Below are 5954 nucleotides of genomic sequence, written 5' to 3' on the forward strand. Positions count from 1 at the left end.
CTGCTGAGCTGCACGCTGGTGGTGCCTGCACAGCCTGAGCTGCTTGCAGCCAGGAGATGAACCATGTCCACGTGCCCTTTTTTGGCTGAGGTTGGAGCAGACGTCCTTCCCTTTGTGTCTGACGTGGCCAGACAGCAGGAGCGTGGCCTTTGTGCATTACCTCAGCTCCTGCAGCACTGCTGAGCTGTAGTAGCACCCAGCCTGGGGTGTGGATACGGCCTCCTTTCCCTCACAAGGAATAAAATCCCTCATTTTGGGGCATTCAGCAAGCAGAGAGACCACAGAAAATAGCTCCATGTCAATTATTTTATGCAATTGGCCTGCCTGGATTGGACATGGATTTAATGGTTGGACTTGCTGATCTTAGGGGTCTTTTCCAACCTGAATGATTCCAAGAGAGACTCCCTGTTTTAACGTTCAACTGCTCTTGCCTTATGCTTGTGAAACTGATGTGCACCCAGGGATCTGAGCTGGCTCTAAGCACTTGTCTTTTATTCCACTACACCAAAAATAAACACTGAGATGCTTCATGTAGCCCCGGGGCTGAAAGGTGGGATTGCACCACAGAGCTGGGGCTGAGGAGAAGCAGCATCTGCTGCAGGGGGCTACAAGGAGCTGAGTAACCGAGTGATGGGGCAGAGCATGGGCAGCCTTTCTCTTGAAGAAACTCAGCACCAAGGGCTTCTTCTCCTATTCCACGTGGGATAGTTGCTTCACATCTTTTAGCATCTCTGATAAAATCTGCCTCCAGCTCTTTCTGCCCTCCCATCCTATAAATAATTTTGTGCAATGCCTGACAGATGATTTCTGCTTTCTCCGGCATAGAGGGACAGGAGTGGGGAAAGAATGAGAGAGGGAGAGATTTGAAACTGTTTCCCAAATATTCCAGTGTCCAGCCATGAGCTGATATCCTGACGGGAGTAAGAGGTGGCCCCATGCAGCACTCACTCAGGAACAAATAATGAATGATCCTGCAGCTTCTACTCAGCACAGGGAAAGGAATTAATTTCTATCCCTCTTTTGTGGATCACCTGGAAAGTACAGGTGCAATCCATCTTTCCATGGTGAGGATCATGGCCCTGTAAGCCAAAAAAAGCCTGTGAAGGACAAAACCTGGGACAGCCCCTTTGAGCTGGGACATCTGTTGGTCATAGAAAGAAGCAGGAAAAGAAAGGGAAAAAAAAAGAAAAAAACCCCAAATGACTTTAACTGATGCAGCTTCATCTGCAAGGGAATCTGGACCTAAGCCTGGTGTAACATCCTCACTTCATTTTGGGGATGAGCATTTCATTCCCTGCTGTCTTGGAAGTGCTAAAAACTTGACAATAATACCTTTTCATCATTTGAAATCTTCCATTGTGATCTCCAGCCTGCAGTGTCACACCGGACGATTTAATGTGGGGTGTGAGTCGATTTTCAAGCATAGACAGATTGATTCATGAGTGAATTAATCTGATGCATCTTTTAAATGGAAAACTGACATAATTTTCCATCAGAGACCTGCTAATAAAGCACATTTACTTGGTGAATCCATTTTTTCCTGTACTAAGTGCACTATATAAGGTATAAAAATACCAAATCAATAAGCAAAGAGTATATAAAAATGAGACTGACAGATCAGAAACCATGGGTGAGCCACCCTCTCCTTGACTTCTTGGGGGACTCTGTTTCTGCTGCTGAGAACGACATTCCCATAGTCTTCCCAGGACAGCAAGGCTGCAAAAGCCCAGGTGTCCCTGCAAGTCCCAGAGGGGGCTGGGAGCAATGAGCCACCTGCTTCCAGGGGTGTGATGGCATCAGCTCTCCAGCAACTCTCCCTATTTTTAGAAGTAGATAGTTTGAGGGGGTTGGGTTTTTCTTCTTTATTAGTTTTATTATTATTGTTGCAGAAGGAACTGGGTAGAAGAAACGTGTTTAAAAGACAAAGGCGTCTTCCACAGCATATTTGTGCAGGGAGCCCGCCAAGGGAATGTGCACAAACTCTCCTTTTTTTATTCTTTAGCTGGAGTACAGCAGCGTTATTTCAAAGGAAATGCCTGCACAGTCTCCCTTCTGCAAACAGTGCAACCATCATTCCATCAGTGCAATTCTCCCGTGTGAGCTAATTTAACAAGCAGTTGCTTTGCAGGCTGTGGAGAATTGCCTCTTACCTAATAATTCTGCTAATTTGCTTAACTTTCCCAGATTGCAAATGGCCCTGCTCTGAACAGGCAGCTTTCTACACGAACCCCCAGACAAGCTCCTGACAAGAGCCAAAGGAAAGGTGGATGGCTCAGGAGGTTAAAGCTCACAGTCTTTTATTTTGACCTTTGGGCTAGCATTCAAATTTGCTTGTTGGGAAAACTGCATTCAGCTTGTATTTTCTTCAGGGATTTACGATACCCTTTTGCTTGTAATTATTCTCAGTTGATGTCTTCCATAAATTAAAGAGGCTTCTATTAGCAAGCTCCAGTCCTCTCAATTATCTTGCAAAAGTCTCCTTATTTGTGGCTGGGAGTTACCCCACCAGGATTGCCATCCCTGCAAAGCTCCTGGTCCGTGGCTACAGGCAGAGAAATAAGGAATGTACACGGATAATACAAATGTCTGAGCAATCCCAGAAAGAAATGAAAACTGCAGTAAAGGTAAATGTCAGACTATTTAAAGACAATGTTAACTATTGATTTTTTAGAGGAGACTACCTCTTCAAAGGATGGCAAGCATGACTTCAGATACAGACAAAGCAACCTAGATGGATGGCAGAGAGAGGGAGGCGAGTGATCTGGGAAGACAGAGATTTTCCCAGAGAGCAAAATGAACCCTTGATGAAGCCCCTGGGATTAAAGAGGTGGCTTAGTTCTTTCACAGCCTCCACCCTTCAACCCATTTAAGCACCATGCCTTTTCCAAGAAATGAAGGGCAAAGAAGCACTGATAAGCAATAAAGAGATAAGCAGCAAAGTACTCGTTTCACTGGTGTTTCCCAATGAAAAATGAACCCTCCAGCACACCCAGTGATTTGTTGTCTAAGTAGCAAAGCTCACCCAAGTTCCTGATTTTGCTTTCAGCAGAGATGCTCATTGCTCATTCTCACACCCTGGAGCAGCTCGGACTCATTATCCAGCACTGGTGCTTCCTGCCTGCCCCTGCCTGTGTGCAGCTCATACACAGCCATGCACATTTTAAATGTACATGTGAGTACCCTTGCCTTGTGGCCCGTGCTGTGCTACCCCTGCCAGCCATCCCAGAGCAGATATTCCTGGCCGCAGGAGCCTGCATCCGCAGGGAATTGTTCCTTTCAAGCTGCACTGCAGAGACAATGCTGTACATGGTGCATTGGGAAAATAGCACCATCAGAATTTAGTTAGGGCAGTTAAAGGTCTTCCAAGGCTGCATTTTCAAAAAGGGTAACTTCTTATCTCCATGGGTGTTTTGGAACGGGAGGCATGAAGGATCTAATCCAGCGAGGTGTAATGTCAACCAGGGCAAATTAAGTTTGCATTTGGATACAAACTCTCTTTCAGAGACAAATTTGGCTGTTGAAAGGAAAATCATCGTACACATCTACACAGCAAGGGAAATGGGTGATGCTGGGGGGCCCCTCCTCACTTTAGCAGGCTTTGACATGGGTACAGGAAAGGAACAGACCCTCCCAGTGCCCTCTGTTTCCCCTCTACGAGTTATTTGGATGCTTCAGCTTGAAGATCCCCACAGGTCTTTTATAACCCCAGCTCCCCTTTGGCAGCCAGCTCAAGGTGCAGAAAACCCCAGCTCCTGGTAGCTCCTAAACACAGCAGCACAATAAGGCATTACTGCCTGGGGTAGCTTTTGGTTTAGATGTATTATTTCAATAAGGAGTCTTCAGACAGCGTTAAATGACAGATGATATAATTTTTGAATGTGAGGTTCATCTGAATTTTATTTTCTGATGTTTTGACTCATTGACTTGATGTTTCTCTATTATGCACACACCTCTGGAGATGTTGCTGGCAATGATTATGCATAGCATTGAGTTAGTGAATAAAACCACTCCAGGAGCTGCTTTACAGATCACAGGATTGTTTTCCCTATAATTGTCCCACAAATGGTGGAAGTTATATGGAGAGAGCAGCATGCTCTGACAGACTGCATATTTTTGCAGTGTGCATCAAATCTCACTTTGGCCTCTGAGACTTATTTCCGATGGTTCTTGGGGATTTAACTTTAAGACCAATGTATTTTAGTATCCATATACGCTCCACTGTTCATGTCATCCGCCAGCAACTGAGGATGAGCTGTCTCCTTAATATGGATGAGACACCAATTTATCTAAGTTATCACCTCCCAATCTCTCATACATCTCTGCTGTTAACTGCTGTGTTTCTGACATCCATACCTAAACTCTCTACAACTTCTTCTCCTTCAATTGAAACCATAAGTAATTTTTTGGCTGGAAGTTCTCGATATGTATCTAATGGCTTCTTCATCTCCCGGCTTGAGTTCAACCATGAGGTGATGGAATCAGGCTCTGGACACTGCATTTTAAACCCACAGCTCTGCATAGATCCACACAGCACACTAAATCAGGGTGTCTCTCCAGCATTTGAAAGTATATGACTGAATTAACATGTCTCAGGCTCACGTTGAACAGCACTGCAGCCCCGTTGTGCACAGCCCCAGCACCTGACTGCAGAGTCAGCAATACTCTCCCCCTTCCTGATGCATTCCCAAGCCAGCAAAACTTAGCCCTACTCCTGATATTCTCTTTATAGAAGGTCCCAGTGGTATTATGTATCAAATAAAGGTCTCATTACTTAGATTCTGGTTCCTCCATGGCATTGCTCTCGTTAATCATTCTGGTTTTCAAGCCTGTGCTGCAAACCATTAGAACTGTCTCGCTTCCCACCCCTAAATTAGAGATTCCCTCCCCCGCCCCTCTGTGCCACAGGGGCCACCAAGCCCCTGGGGACCTCTGCTGCTGCTGGGCTGTGCTGATGACTGGGGACCCTTGGCCATGAGCTCTGGGTTTGAGTCTCGCTGCAAAGGGATGGTCTCCCCTTCCTGCCCAGCCTCATTTTGGGGTCCCTGGGGGTGATCCCACTGCTAAATATCCTACACTGCCACCTTTGTGCCTTGCAGCATCTCTAGATGCAGCCTCCTGCCAGGTGAAAAGGAAAACTCTTTGGTTGTGCCCCAAATCTGTTTAGTGACTCCCTGACTCCTCTCCAAAATGGTTGGTAACAACTGAGGGCAGGGAATCACCTCCCTCTCCCCCATTCCAGTTCCCACTGGGGTTTATTTCCAGGCAGTTCCAAGGTCTGGCACAGAGATCACCCCAAAGAGTCACACTCTGCATTTCCCACAGACAGAAATGCAGCAGCCCCCACCTCCCTCCCCTGCTCCCACTTCCCACACCCCTGGCCTCCATGCTGCTCTTGGCAGGCTGGGATCCAGGGAATTTGCTACTTTCTCCAGGTAATATCTTTTTTAGGACCACAAACGACTTGCATAAAGCACTGGAATGAGATTCTCTTTGTGCTGAGGATGAAATGCAAAAAGGCAGAAGAGCAGGGAGAGCACATCCTTCCTCAGCTCTATGAATTCACCAAATCTGATGGTTTATTCATTTTAATTAGCCTTGGAATTCATATATAAGTGCATATATTTATACATGTGAATTCATATAATGACACATAATTAATTTAGAATTTGGCATTTCCGAACAGGTAATTAAAATAGTTCATTGTTGATTAATCACTTGCAAAATAAATTATTAGCAATATCACTGTTAGCATTATGTTTATTACTACAATTTAGAGAAATTAAGGCAGTTCACTCACATTAAATTAAACACCAAAGCACAGCTGTAATATACCCTAGACAATATCTACTTACTGGCAGAACAAATGTGATGTGTGCATTACAGTACATTTGCTGGGTCATACATCTTGGATGGCCTCTTCATGTCACCACCAGAAACCCAATCCCGACACACAG

This window comes from Geospiza fortis, unplaced genomic scaffold, assembly GCF_000277835.1.
Source record: "Geospiza fortis unplaced genomic scaffold, GeoFor_1.0 scaffold188, whole genome shotgun sequence".
Taxonomy (NCBI): Eukaryota; Metazoa; Chordata; class Aves; order Passeriformes; family Thraupidae; genus Geospiza; species Geospiza fortis.